The 13,793-nt window shown below is 36.7% G+C and overlaps 1 protein-coding gene across 18 annotated transcripts in view; it reads right to left on the bottom strand.

Annotated features, from left to right (window-relative positions):
- Nucleotides 1-13,793, bottom strand: part of ESRRG (estrogen related receptor gamma) — a 599,908-nt gene that overhangs the window by 207,408 nt on the left and 378,707 nt on the right. Inside the window, exon 1 of one of the 18 annotated variants that reach the window (XM_046680141.1) lies at nt 963-984. The exons of the other annotated variants lie outside the window; for them this stretch is intronic. The gene's annotated coding sequence lies outside the window, so the exon portion shown is untranslated. Of the gene's footprint in view, nt 1-962; nt 985-13,793 lie in introns of those variants that run through there. 18 annotated transcript variants of the gene reach the window in all.

Below are 13,793 nucleotides of genomic sequence, written 5' to 3'. Positions count from 1 at the left end.
AAAAAATGGCCATTTTAAAAATAAAAAACAGTAAATATAAGCAAAGGCTGAAGGAATGAGGAGGTAATTACAATTTAAGCCTCTGATATAAAAGATAATAAAGATAATATATATTATAAGATGCTGCTGACAGTGATTGATAAGTAAAATTTTAATTTTTGACATTTTAAAATTATTCTCTTAGTGTAGTCTATATTATATTCTTAGACAGACCCATCTTATATAAATGTCTCTATTTGAACATGTTTTTAGAGTATCAGAAATCAGTGTAATGCCTTTACACACACATGCAAAAGAACCCCACATTTGCTTTTCCTGTGTTTAAAAAAGAGTTGTTCATGTGTGTGTCTGTATTTGTGTATATATATATGTATGCGTGTGTGTATAAAATACAATTTCTCCAGCTGATTGAAATGTTATTTCCTTATTTCAGACTCCGTTCTGGATGGGCCCAAGTCTTAAAATTTCAAAATACAAGTTAGTCTAAACCTAATAAAGAAAACGCAGATATTGAAATTTTAATCTGATTCATAGTATATACTGAAAATAGTATAATTGAAAGAGAAACATATTTTTAAATGCCACCTTTCACTCTCTTAAACAAAATATTGATAAAGTGATGCAAATGCCATAAATTCGATGTAATGCCCAATTTGTTAAACTCATGCCATCTCCTATATTAACTATGGTTTGTCTGTTTTTTTGCCAGCTTTCTTGTTCCTATGTAGGTAGCGCTGATTGCAGAAAAATTGGGAGGGAGTATAACCTATAATGAAATTACTTATTTTACTCATTTGTAGTTTATCCACCTAGGTGAAAATATAAATTGTCACATAATTAAATACAAAAAATGCCTCATAATACACCAACCAATAATATTTTCTACAAGTGGGAAATAGGGCACACTGAATGGCTATCAACTTGTCACTTGTAAGCAAGGACAGTATCTTTGCGATATTCACCTGTAATCCTGGTTCAGGATCTCCCCAGACCACTTTTGTTCTGTTTTGCTTCCCCTCTGAAAGGCTGAGAAGAATTTTCTACAGGAGTTTTGAGTTTATAGTTTAAAGAAAAGGCAGAGAATGAGTCCTTGCACGCCTTCTGGGCCCCAAAACAGAGGCATCTACATAGTCCACTGAACACTGTTTAGTAAACAGGAGTGTGCAAGACCAGAGTGGCTTCTCTCTTCCAGTCCTGCCGTCCTTTTAAAAGCAAGGCAGGGGTTCTGTTTTTAGTACACACTTTGGTTCAGTGTTAATCCTGTTTTATGTTGTTCACACCTGCTGCTGACTAGCAGCCTGCTGATGGGCTGGGGTTCACGCTGCTCAGAGACATCCCACGAACTGAGAAGCTGGACAAAAGCTACTGCGCAGGACTGGAAACAAAGCCTGACCGGGGTCCAGGACACCGGAGAAGCAGCCCCCGCAAAATCTTTCCTCTCACTTGCAAACAAGCCTCCAATGTCTCAAGGTTGCTACGCAACAATAAACGCAACCAATTTTTTGAAAGAAAGACTGAACTCTATTGGCTTATTTATACCCCTCAGTTTTTTATGCCTGTTGGCAAAATTAATGCTAATACAGTAAAAAAAAAAAAAAAAAAGTCATTCTAATCAGGTGTACATGCCAGCCACTCTCTGTGTCCTTACCAAAAGAATCTGTACCTGAAACAAACCCAATTATTGATTTAAAATACCTTATAGGTAATCTCTCTATTCATAGAATTTTACCTCCAAAATGAACAGAGATACAAAATAGATATTCTGCCATCCGAGGCCACTGTGTGACCAGGGCAGTGACTTCGATGCTAAGACCACCCCCCACCCTGCGCTGCATGTGCCTAATAGCAAACATCAAAAGGAATGACTTCTTTTTTGATCCTAGCACCAGCGATAAATCAAATTCAGTGCCACAGACAGGGGAGGGATGCACGACGAAGGGAAAACTCCGAGACTGACAGTGGGACCAGTTGGAGGCAGGCACTCAATCAAGGTCCAGGAAACAATGCCCACCATCCTCTCTGAAACAGGAGGTAAGCTGGCGTGCGCTTACCCAGAGTGAGAAAAACTTACCCCGTCCTGACATGACCCTAAGTCAAGATGCACTGTGTGCTGACATCTCCAGTGGTGGCACAGGAGCCCCTCCCTTCTACCTCAAGACAGAGCCAATTTCCTTCCTATCTGGGAGATGATTCTGCCCACAGGTGGGCACACAAAGCTCCTATTGGCCAGCACAGCACAGCTCCAACATGAGCCGCACATCTTGGGGGTCAAACAGAGGCTCTGGGACCATTTTATTACATCTCCTGAAGCATCTTCCCTACCTGCCATAGCCAATAAAGCATCTTGGGCTCCTCTGCCAACTCAGGGGGTTCTGCATCTGCCTAACCCACAAGGGTGCACAGATTTAATGGAGCACAGTTTTAACACTTCTCTAGGGGGAAGCACGAAAAGTGCTAACTAGCATATTAACGTTCTGCTAACGAATGAATGTGAGGATGAAAAATTTGAGGGGTCAGCATCTTTTTCCCAATTTGCTTTTCAACTATTTACCCTTCCCAATGTGTTCTTTTTGGAGGGTCAGGACTTGACCCTATTCCCTGGAGTATGCTATGCTCTTCCTTAGCAGATGAAAAATTTACATGCACGCTCCGAAGCAGCTTAGCTACCCAACAGGAGAGAAGCCAGATAAATGCACATTTTTTCAGTGTGTATAATACTGTATACTTGGGAACTCTCTAATGGTATTAAACAAAATATATAGTTGCCCCAAAAATGACAGTATAATATACTTGCCATAATTGTAGATAGCATTCATGTGTCTCCCATAATCCGACATAGCCCATCATAAAATTAAAAAAAACAGTTGTCGCTTTCAATTTGTTTATGAAACATGAACAGTATAGGAATAAATTCAATTATTATGTCGAGTCGCATGAAATTGCTGATATTTGACCATTTTTTGACCTACAAAAATGGCAATTACATATATTCCAACCTAATCTAATGAGAATCCTATGACCTCACTCTCATGCAAAAAAGCCTGAAGTTTTCTCAGGGAATTTCATGATTCCAAACTTCACTTTTCTACCGATTTTCCCCGGGATAGCCACCTCTAGTTTTGCTCTGTTTTTTTTTTTATTTCATTATTACCAAAATGAGAGAATTTATCTAAGTATATTTCAAGACTTGAACTTGTTAAGATTTTGGGGTACACAGGCCCTAGTAGTCAAAATTTCATGGGAAGTCAAGTCGTGCAGGTAAGAACACTCACTGGCGTTTCAATGGCGTTTGCTATAAGAGTACGACGCTCGCCTTTTTGAGAAGTAACTTGGCAATGCCATATAATAGAAAAGCAAAAGCTTCTTTCCAAGTGCCAAGACTCGATGGAATGTGATGGAAAATCTTATCTTTGAGGTCCTTCCCTAAAGGACTTGCAACATAGATGATTTCTTTTTTCCCCAGTGACTTTGTAAGTTCACTGGGGACAGAAAGATTTCAGCGCATCAGCCGTGGTAGCGGCTTTCAGATCAAATGATATTTAGTGTTTTGCATGTCGTATTGGCGACGTGATGCACACTCTCAGATAAGAAGGGAAAAAAGAAACAGCAGCTTGATCAAGGTGTTGTACCTGTCGCTGCCTTCCAGCGCTGCTCTTAAGCATGCCCACCTCTGAAGAAAGCGAAGACCACCTTATTTTGATTACAGTGCTTTTCCTGAGGCAGGAATTTTGATTATTTCAGTTTGAATCTTAAACTATTCCATTTTCAGTGATGCATTTTTATGTTTACAATTGACATCTCCGTAAAAGAATGAAAGCTTTGAGCCACAGCTCCAAAGCCTTAAGGTGGCCCGCAGTAAGTACTCAAATGATTTTACACCTAAATGGAGCCCAGTTGTTTTTAGTTAAAATTTAATAAACCTTAAACTGATGACCTTTCTTCCACAGAAAGGCTCAGAGTTGCAAAAGTGAACTTTCCAATGAAATATACTTTAAGGATCTAGTCTTGTACAAAGAGCTATTTAAAGCTGAACGCTTTGTCAATTTATCAGCTCGTGAACATTCTGTTCCTGAATTCCCCAGTGTTGCTGAATGTATAGCACACTGGTGCCTTGCTTAATCGAATACCATTGATTCGAGTGTGTCACAGTGATCTCATTGAGAGTAATCAATAGTAATCCAAAATCAATCAATCTGCTCTTGCACTATCATTTATCAAATCTGAATACGCCAAATTATTTGTAGGCATCAAGCCACACAGCAGAGAAAATGGTAGAGCTGGGAAACTTGATGGTTTATCTTGAAGAGCAAAACCAATCTCTCTTTTTTTAAGGGGAGGTGCTTGAAAAGGAACTATTCCTTGGGTAGATACATTTATCTTCTCATTAAAGTGTCCTAAACTGATAATTAATCTCATTGCATTCCTGAGGAAAAAAAGCAGATTTCTTGTATAGGAGTTTGCTGGTACAGCAAAAGTGATATAAACTTACAAATGCCCCAACTGAACCATAGCAAAGCAGCATTTTACAAGTCTGATAGGCTAAGTTTCCAATGTCTGTCACCCATCTGCTAGAAAACAAGGAGGCTCGATTGCCAGAGGACAGAACCACATCTTCTAACATCAGAAATGATGTTTCATAGAATTGCGGTGGAAAAAGGAAGACAATTTCTCCAGAGAACGTACAACCTAGATGCACCTGTTATCAAGGAAGCTGCTGTTGACGCTGAAGTTTCCTTTATCAACATATTCACCTGTAATTTAGTCAAGGTAATAAATCCTTCTATTCATTACAGAACACTCAAAAGCACCCCGGCTGTTTAACTTGAATGAAAAAAAGGCACGGTGTCTAAAACATTTACTTTTGCTAATGCAAAAGTGTTGGCATTTTACTTCATTCCCGATAAGCTGGTGCCAGTGGAAGTGATTATTCTTTTCTTATTCAGGGCCTATCAGCATTTCGAAAAGCTCTCTCAATCTTATCAGGTGTATGAACAGCACAGTTACTGAAAACAGTTTGTACTGCTCCTCTCTCTTTCTGCCAAGCTATCTGATAAAGCCCCGACTAACTAACTGTATTTACACACAATCAAACAGAAGTTGGATCTTCCACGCGCTGTGGCCAGATTCCAGTTTGCCACTGGTTTTTCTGCTGTGACATTAACTGAACAAAAATGTCAGCAGCCAGTACCCCAAACCGACAACAATCAAGAAAACACTATAAAAGCACTCAGCTAGAAGGCACAACAAACAGAAACAAAAGGGAAACAAAGATGAAAAGTTGAAGGCAATCTCTTTGGAACTCAGAGGGGGAAATAAAATGTACTGTGTAGGCAAAGAGGGAAGAATAGCATGCACTTACCTTTTACCAAAGTAACTGATCCTTTAGCAAAACAGATGAACAGAAACACAAATTTTAAAAGAAAATACTGCTGGGATTGAGGGGGTTCAGGGAAGTTTTTTAGAACTGAGCAGGAATTTCCCACATTTCAGGTTATCACAATGCGGAGGCAGACAGGTTCTTTAATGTAAGCAAATAAGACAATAGACAATTTCACCAAACTTACCCCATAAACTGAAGACAAGATAGAAAGCAAGGCTGTCACATATGGTGACCACATTCTCAGGACAGATTTTCCAATCATTAAAACCCTCATAAATGCTCTAGACATTAAAGTTTTGTTCACTATAAGGAAATAAAAAAATTAAAAAAATACAATTTGAGTGTTTAACCTCATGATTTTTCTCATTCTTCAGACTTAACCAACTGAACAGTTCCATATAAAGGTATGCAAAAAGAATCAACATCTAGACTAACATAGGCAGGTGATCTGCTCTCCATTTCCATCTATTAAAAAAATGCTTAAACCAGTTCATGGTTCATCCAAATTGAGAGACATACCTAACCATTTTTGGGTAGTTCTCTGGAGCATGAAAGACAACCATGACATTTCTAGAACAGAAGAGAAATCTGAAATTTACTTGAACTGAATAACGAATTCTTGACCCTAGGAAAGAATCTCTGGGCTTCTGTGCATGAACTGTCCATTTGTTCCTCACCTCCCTTTGCTGAATGGCTAGGAGAGAAGAGAAAAAGGCGCCACATGCTCGCACCTGAGCCCAACTCCTGATTCTGTCTAGACTCCAAGAACAGAATGAGCCTTTCCTTAGATGTGAAGAGCAACAAGATGAATTAGCCAAGTGTGTACTTCAGTACAATTCAGCTGATGGTTGCTTTTCCATCTGTGACACTAGGATCCCATGACTGGTGAGGCAGGTCTCAGTTAAGTCTATGGATAAAACAGATGCTTCTGTCATTTCATAGGACCCAGCACCAACTGTACACAGTCACTTTCTCGTAGGAAAAAACGCAATTCTGATTAACCATATATATCCTTCCCTTTCTTTGGTCATGAACAGTTGGTTATAGGTACATTCCTCCTCAAAATATCTATCTGTTTTGATAGATCAATGACTGTGAAGAAAGCATTGTCAGAGTAGTCTTTCAATTACGGAAAAATAAATACAATTAAACATGGCTATCCTACATTCTTGAAGAAGTTAGAGTATTACTATAATTTGGAATTATGTAAGGCAATGGCAGTCAGTTAAAGAAACTCACATTTGATTTTTTTCTCTTAAATAAGTAGCTTAGTCACTACAATTTTTCATATTACCCACTATTTTTGCTAACTCTGGATATAATTTTAGACATTCTTTTCAAAGCAAAATAAATTCTTATAAATACAAAATGTAACAACAGATTAACTGCCTTAAAGGTATACCTTTTAAAACATTTTAACTCACTTTGGGGGTATTAAAAGGAAAGTAAATTGTATTTAGTTAATGAGTCCTTTGTTTAAATTCTCAAAAGCCATTACAAATGAGTCAAATCTTCCTAGAGTAGATGAAAAAGGAATTATCATGTACAAAGATACTATTCAGACCATAGGGAAGAAAAAAAGAGTTTAGTGTGCTTCTGCTTATTTTCTGTGTGTAAGTTCTTAATTTACTTTTTAAATTTCATTTTTTTGCACATTGAATAAGCCATACAAAAAGAAGCACATAAATGTTTTTCCTTTTTCAGAAGATGTATGCACGGTGCAACAAAAAAGAGATGTCCCTTGTTCAAAGTGGATTGACAATGCTCCTTCTGGTTCTTCACTTCTTAATGTCTCTATTTACTTCACACCTAAGAGCAACTGAGGTTCACCCGTTCAGAGACTTTTCAAAAAATACATCCCATTGTTACTTCCAACATAGTAGAAAGATTTGAATAAGTTTGTCATACTCTTTTTTTTTTTTTGCAAAACCCGTTATTATCTATGCTCTCTATTCCCACAGAGCTTTAAAGAGAAGTAAGCAAGCAAGCTGGTTTTCATTACTCTTCTTCTAGCATCAATCTCTGATATAATAGGAGAATTTATTGGTAGCTTCCCTTTCATTGAGTACCATCCTAACCAACTGTTTGCGGAGAAGGTGTATGATGAAGGAAAGTTAAATTGACACGTCTGTGAAATGCCTGACAGCCCTCAGTATGCCCAATATTAATTTGTTTTCTTTGGCTAGGTAAGTGCTGCCAAAGCATATTACACACAATTCGCACTTCCAATCAAAATGATGAAAAGTATATAAGCAATTTTTTCACTCAATGCAATATGAGAAGGCACAGGAATGGATCTGACAAAGAACTGCCTTTTAGAATTAAGATATAAATTTACTTTTAACTTCTTTTTTTACAATGTGATCTAATCTTAGGTAGGTTCTCCATGAGTTTAACACTGTTAATACATAATAGATTTTAAATGCCAAAAGCCAGTGTTTTCGTTTAGTATATTGTGTGAAAGACTTCCACATAGCCATAGGCTGCATTTCTAATGGCTAATGTTGCATGTTGTATATCTATATTCAAATGCACATAGAGATCTAAACCAGTATATTGAAATGGACTTTAATTGACCAGTGAGAAGGCAATTTATTTAAAATTGTACCTTTTCTTTATTGCTTTGTCTTAGTGCCTTATCTTCCAAATATAATGCATTGCCATAAATTAAAATGGCTTAACATTCAAAGAAATCAAGACATAAAAAGCAAGTTCCCTCCAAACATTTAAAAATAATTTTTTTTAATCAAAAGGGAGGATGTATGTATGTCCACGCACACAACACACACACAAAATCTAAATCTTCTCAGTTCAATGGTTTTGTATAATTAATTAGAAAATACATTTGGAAAATACTGAGAAATATTGTCCAAATCAGAGAAAAAGAAACATCTGGCACTTCCGGAATAAAAGAAAAAAAGAAGTAGAGGAAAGGTGTGTTTGCTAAAACTCTGAATGGAAATGAATTTTTATTAGCTGAGTCTCCTAGACCTTAAAAAGTATAAGTCTAAAATGAATTTGAAACAAGAATAGGACACCAGGTGAATCCTTCAAAAGGCGGCAGGCTGTCACTCATCAGCCTCAGATAATAAAGGAGCTAACTTTGATCTGATGGATCGCCACAAAGAAACAGCAGGATTTTTTTTTAAACACAAAACATTAAATTTGTTAAAGTGTTACACACACAAAGTAAAAAATGAATCTAAGAATTTGAACAAGAATTAGAATAGAAAGAGCATTTGGATAAGTGTTTTCTCTCAACAATCATTCAGATTTACTAAGCAAAATCACAGACCTCTAAACTTACCTCTCAGAATAAAATTCAAAAATTCTGAAGTCTCTGATGTACTTTATACAAATAGAATACTTATTAATTTTCTACCTTTGCTTTTAGCAAAAACCCCCAAACAAATGACGTATTTATGTAGTGCAGCTAAACGAAATTCACATTTTGCATTTATTTGAAACCTATCGTGTTTACATTAAGATATATTTGTCAGGCCCAATTGCATAAGAAAAGAATGTAGCCAAGAGCTAATTCAAAACTGTTTCTTGGATATGGGCCCAAACCATTAAATTATGCATTTAATATTAGTAGCTTATTTCCTACTTTACAAATTATTTATGATTACTAGATATTAAATTTAGGAATGATAAGAATTAAAAATTTATAAAATCAGGAACAAATTTACTTATTAGGTTACCTGTTTCCTGTCTTTTATATGGTACTTAAAGAGATTTAGTTTAAAATCAGACCTGGGAAATACTAACTCCAGGTTAAAATCATGCCTGGCAAATTTAACCGGCAACTGACTGATTAGAAAATATTTGAGACCCACTTTATTATATAAATGTACATGCACAGTCTTAGCAACATATCTATAGTCTACATACGTACCTCTTCCCATATATATGCATATTTCATATGCATACGATACACGCACACAGATATACACACACGTGTGTGGTGGATTCTATCGACTGCTTTGGGGTTTAAAGTTCCATACGTGTATTTATTTATTTATAATGGTGTAGACCATGTACATTCATATACACATGGCTATGAGAATAGCAATCAACAGCAAAATATACAAAACGTAATAAGAATGTCAAGCGGCAGAGCTGCTGGTGTCATCCTTGCACTAGCCAATATACACATAAGTATGATTGGAGAAAGAGAACCTAAATATTTCACTGTCAGAGAATGTAGAGAGCAGCAATTCGTTTCTATCTCATGTGCTTTAGGACAATGACAATTTAATACAAGGCCAGTGGATGTAAAAGAGATAAAAACTGAACAAACTGGGCCAGTGTAATCAAAGATTTTCTCCAGAGAGCTGGCGAAAGAGCCGGAGCTCATACACACTTATAACAGATCAACATTGCATTGTTTCTCTCGTCCATGAATTTGCTATGAAGCAAAATTCAGAGCAACACTTATCTGCAGCAATGACTCGAAAGTTCTATTGCGGTACCTCAAATGCTGCCCTCTTATTTCTAAATCCTTGATAGGTGATTCTCCAAAGTTTACTGGATATTAATTGCTTTGAGAGAAATCACTGCTATTCATTGCCACTTGTATAACAAAGTATCAACCATCAGCACAGATTCTAACTTCTTTTACGAAATAACAGAAGCAAAACCTTCGGTGCTGAACAGCACTTTAGCAGTAAGACAAAGAAATATTTTGTTTAGTTACTAGGCTAAAACAAATGTTGAGGAATTTTTCACAAGTGATACCGACTTGAGATTGGGCATTATGCCTACCTTCCAAAAGAACGGTGTCTCCTTTGTCTGTAGTTCTCACAGGAGTGCGTTAATGTGAAAGTATTGTTAAATAGACTCAGAGAGAAGTTACCTGACCTCTTTGATGAATAGCACCATGTATCTAAAATTAATTGCAAAAGTATGGCCTTGCTAATGAGATGGACCTTATCTTTTTTTCAGCACGGGAAGCACAAGTATGTTTCTGCTGGCTCAATATTTTACAAAAATGCCTAAAGTATTATCAACTAAGTAAAAATCTGATTAAGAGACCTCAAAACCACAAATTATCGTAAATTCCAAGATGTGGAAAATTTGGAGTGAAAACTGATTTCCTGCATTATTTTCTTTTTACACCTTCCTTTCTTTTCTTTTTTACTTTGAAAAGAATAACTAAAAAAATCTTTTCTCTGGCTTCTATTAGCTTTTTTTAAAAGCTGAATTATAATACCCTTCTTTGTAGGATGGCCAATATACATTACAGGTCAGATAAATCAAAGGAATATATCAAAGGCCATCAATTCAGAATTTAAAAAAAGAACAATGATACCTTATTGGGGGGAAAACACTGGAAAAATGATCATCCATGCAAGAGAATTAATGGATATCCACAAGGGCTTTGCTAATAACATGGGTTAATTACCGCTGCAACACACTAGGCTCAGTAAATAAGGCAGCAGTGCCATAAACACATTAAGATGAGAAACCATCTCTATAAGAACCACCAACCATCACACTTGCCTCTGCCCAGGAAATGGAAAGCTGTTTTCCAGCCCTTTCTGAAAAAGGAGGATTTCTAAACTTACCACCAATTGTGTCTAAGGTTATATATAAATACATTGACACAAAGGACTGGTGAAACATGGGGGGGCATCAACTACTCACGACTGCCATTCAACATTTATTCCATTAACTCAGAAACACTTTTTTCTGTTTATTCCAGGGAGAAAAATCACATGTTATATAATACACACTGCGTGGCTATTTCGACTATATATTGTTTTGGATACGTACAGTGGTTATCTAATTTCTAGAAAAACAGCATTAATCTGTTCGCTTTAGTGATGTGATGGGCAAGGTTACGAGACTCTACAGCTCAGGAACACTCACCCCCAAGTGCAGCTGGCTGTCACTTCCAGCAATTTACAAAGAAATCGTCTGCAAACCCCACCTTCACCACCTACCTTCAAGGCTGCAGGTGTTTTCAACACATTTATAGAGAAGGAACAGAAAGAAAAGTAATATGAGTTCCAAGTCTAGAGTTTTAAGTGTTCTTTCTTAGAAAAATAAACTTCCAGTGTCTGTTCACAGTTCTGAAATAACCTCACATCTCAAGTGACTTAGGCAAGCTCCTATCTTTTTAAAAAAATTGCATCCACTCTGATTTAGGCTTTTTGTTGTTGCTGTTACTGCATAAATTTCTCCTTCCTGCCTATTTTTATTCCATATATTTTTAATATTATAACATTACTTTTGGATAGTTGTATTTCAATTTACTTTAGCTTTTCATCAGGCGATACAAGGCAGAGAAAAAAATCAAAACCTGAAAACAGAAAGAGTGGACTATACAAAATGAAACTTGCATAGTTCCAAACAGGAATCTTAAAACATAAATTTGTTTAATTCTCAACGTCTGGATTTCAGTGATCGGGCTGAAATTCACAAAACTGTTCCCTGCTCGCCTTGCCTGTTTTGAAGAGTTTCAATTGCCTTCCTTCTTCCAACAGCTGTGACAACTGTTAAAACAGTCAGTAAAATTAAGTCCGCTCTATAATCCTGTAGTCAATGTTACATTTTAATCAGAGGTTGAAAGGGATTCATGTGACGAGCACACTCATTTAGAATGATTAGACTGACACATATGTCAAAATGAGCAGATATATTATTTTCATCTATTTATGCTATCAGTTATTACTGCTATTAAATGTGAAACAAGCTTTCAAGTAGTATGTTCCTTAATGTGCTGGCACATCTCCGAAAATAAAAAATACACAGTTATGGGTTCACATTTTAGGCTGTCCTAATGGTGGTCAATAAATTGCATGAATCTTTTTAACAGCCTCCAAAGCAGAAATTGTCCAATATTTCCCTCGGAAACAGCATAACTCTAGTTTCATTTCTATGTATACATGCACGTGAGGGGGTTTAACCCAGCACAATTACTATGAATATTAATAGCATGTATAAATTCTGTGGTTTATTAATTGAGACAGAGAAGCAGATGCGTTGCTTAGCTTTAGATCTTTCTGTCCACTGAACCACGTAAGCATCAGAACCGCATCCAGACAATAAATCTGTATTTTTTAAAGATGACTTTTAATTGAGCCAAAAAGAAAGCTAGTTTGAATCTTGCGCCAAAGCCAAAAGGACAGGTGCCCTGATTTCATTTCAATGCATCTGTTTTAAGAGGCTTATCTAAACTAATTATTCAAATTAGCTATAAGAAGTTCAATTCAAGGGAACTACTTTCAAAAGAAGCCTGGGGGGGGGGGGGCGCGGTTTAAAGTTTGTTTGGTTTATTTATTTACGAGAGAAAGTTCAGAATCTGGGTGAGCTTGGCTAATGCATTCCTCCTGACACGAAGACATTTTAAACTCTCCAGTTCTACAGTCCCACGTACGCTAACCTTCAAACTAGACTGGAGTGGGCAACCCTACCTTTGTTTGTATTTCATTTTTATTTTCACACAATTTAAGGTTGTTTCTTCCTTTGAGCATTTCAAAGTCATGCAAGCACAGCCTTCCAATCTTTCAGTTTCTCCTCAGTTTCTCCTAAGTCCATCTCTTGGCTAATACCTCTTGTGTGAGTGTGTATGTGTGTGCAAGCATGCATACGTATACATACACACACTCACACTCATTCACACACGAATAGCCACTGAGACTGCAAATCACTTTTCTTCTCTTACTTAATTCCACAGCGATGCAATATGCAGTCACTAAGGACAGCTAGTGGACATCTACCTATAATGCACGACCTCATCTTCTAGAGTTTTACATTTTCTCCACAATCTATAGAGAGAAATGTTTGCCAAGAGCACTCGTTTCAGAATTATAACAGTTGGTATTACTGTAACGTGAAAGCAAAGCTATACAACTGACTCGACAGAAAGATGAACCAGTGACAGCTCCCATGATACACTAATATTTTATCTTAACAGTGGGTTGAAATTAAGTTTATGACCTCCTCACTTACACGAGAATGCCTAATTTACTTCTCCTACCCCCTACGCGCTTCTCTCCCACCTTGAGTAATCCAAATTTATATATCTATTTCCATGAGCATAAAGACAGCCACAAATACGAATTAAACTGCATTTAAGAACAAAAGTACTTTTCTATATTTTCTGGACACGATACGCGAAACAAATCCACAGTCTCAGCATTGTCTCTTCAAGGGGAAATTTAAAAAGTCACTACTGTTTTATCTTTAGTTTTTCATCCGTTTAAATATTTATAATGTGTGAAAATCTCATGTTACTTAATGGACTGATTTGTCAGTTAAGTGCTGACTTAACTAACGCTAGCCATGTAAATAACATTATTCTAGCCCTGAATTGCAGAGGGCTAGTTTTTAAATTGTTCTCCGAAGGAGAATTAGTAAATGTGCAATTTCGCCTCTAACTCTGCGCCGTAAGAAATGACAGGGA

This window comes from Equus quagga, chromosome 12 (assembly GCF_021613505.1).
Source record: "Equus quagga isolate Etosha38 chromosome 12, UCLA_HA_Equagga_1.0, whole genome shotgun sequence".
Lineage (NCBI taxonomy): Eukaryota > Metazoa > Chordata > Mammalia > Perissodactyla > Equidae > Equus > Equus quagga.
The sequence above is the reverse complement of the archived record's forward strand: the minus strand, read 5'-3'. Positions and strand labels throughout refer to the sequence as shown.